We start from the raw sequence: 1,482 nt of genomic DNA on the forward strand, positions 1-1,482 counted from the left end.
GAGCAAAACAGTTGCTGCTTTCTTGCAAGTTTTGTTTTTCTGTCCATCTTATTTTATTATGAGCTGAATTTCTTGGGACGTGTCATAATGATAATGATATCTAAGACGTATTCACTGCCTATTATGTGCCAGGTCCTATGCTACATGAATTAAGTTATCTTTCTAAAACTTCAAAACAGGGGCACCTGGGTGGCTCAGTCGGTGAAGTGGCCGACTTCGGCTCAGGCCACGATCTTGCGGTCTGTGAGTTCAAGCCCCGCGTGGGGCTCTGTGCTGACAGCTCAGAGCCTGGAGCCTGTTTCAGATTCTGTGTCTCCCTCTCTGTGACCCTCCCCCGTTCATGCTCTGTCTCTCTCTGTCTCAAAAATAAATAAACGTTAAAAAAAATTAAAAAAAATAATAAAACTTCAAAACGACCTTGTAAATTGAGGCCTATAACTGGCCTCTTTTTTTTTTTTTTTTAGGTTTATTCATTTTGAGAGAGAGAGACTGCGTGCACACATGAGGTGGGGGGAGAGAGGGAGAGAGAAGGAAAGAGAAGGAGCGAGAGAGACAGAGACAGAGAGAAAGAGAGAGAGAGAATCACAAGCAAGCTCCATGCTCTCAACGTGGGGCTCCATTTCATGGGCTTTTGATGGGGGGGCAAATCTCATCAGCCTGTTTGGTTTCCTCTCAGCTCTTGCCACCGGTATTTTCTTGTGCGTTCATTCGTGTATTGCCCCTACCTCCTCAATTGGTCTAGTTACACTTTAAGCTTCCAGAAAGCACTGACCTTGCTAATGTATTTATCACCACTACAGCCTAGAACCTAGAACAGTGTCTGAGACAGGAGAGGCGATTCATAGGTTGACTGAACAAAGGAGAAAAGGAATGGATTTCAAGGTCTCTGCACACTATGCTCTTTCATTATCAGGGATTGTTGTGATTATCCTCAAAATAACATGTCAAGGTGCTTAATCATTGCCCCCTGTCTCCATGATAGATGTGTGGGCTTTGGCTCTACTTGGTGTCTTATCCTTCATTTCACTTTATGGTATTTGGCAGTTTTGGATCATAGACTTTTTTTTTTTTTTTTTTTTTTTTGAGAGTGAATGAGTTTATCATGTCTTTTCCTAAGAACAGCTTTTCAGAAGAGAGTGAAGCACTGAAAGGTGCTGATCTCCTGGAGGAATATGGAACATTTCATGGATTTGTGTTTCATCCTTGTGCAGGGGCCATATGTATCTCTGTATCCTTCCAATTTTACTATATGATCTGCTGAAGTGAGTGCAAGACTTTTTCTTTTTTTCTTCCTTCCTTTCTTTCTTTCTTTCTTTCTTTCTTTCTTTCTTTCTTTCTTTCTTTCTTTCTTTCTAAAATCAAACACAGATTCACACACAGGCAGATATTTGAGACTAAAGACAAAACATTGAAATTCATCACGAAGAAGAACCAGACATGCTGTTTGGGGCACATTTTTTGTCTGGAAGATACTAAGACATG

The 1,482-nt window shown here is 41.0% G+C and overlaps 1 non-coding gene across 1 annotated transcript; it reads right to left on the minus strand.

Moving 5' to 3' along the window:
* Positions 1 to 1,166: 1,166 nt before the first annotated feature.
* On the minus strand, positions 1,167 to 1,270 carry LOC113600437 (U6 spliceosomal RNA). The gene has a single exon (XR_003421431.1). It is a non-coding gene; the product is annotated as a U6 spliceosomal RNA (small nuclear RNA).
* Between the last annotated feature and the right edge of the window lie 212 nt (positions 1,271 to 1,482).

This window comes from Acinonyx jubatus, chromosome D2 (genome assembly GCF_027475565.1).
Source record: "Acinonyx jubatus isolate Ajub_Pintada_27869175 chromosome D2, VMU_Ajub_asm_v1.0, whole genome shotgun sequence".
Classification (NCBI taxonomy): Eukaryota; Metazoa; Chordata; class Mammalia; order Carnivora; family Felidae; genus Acinonyx; species Acinonyx jubatus.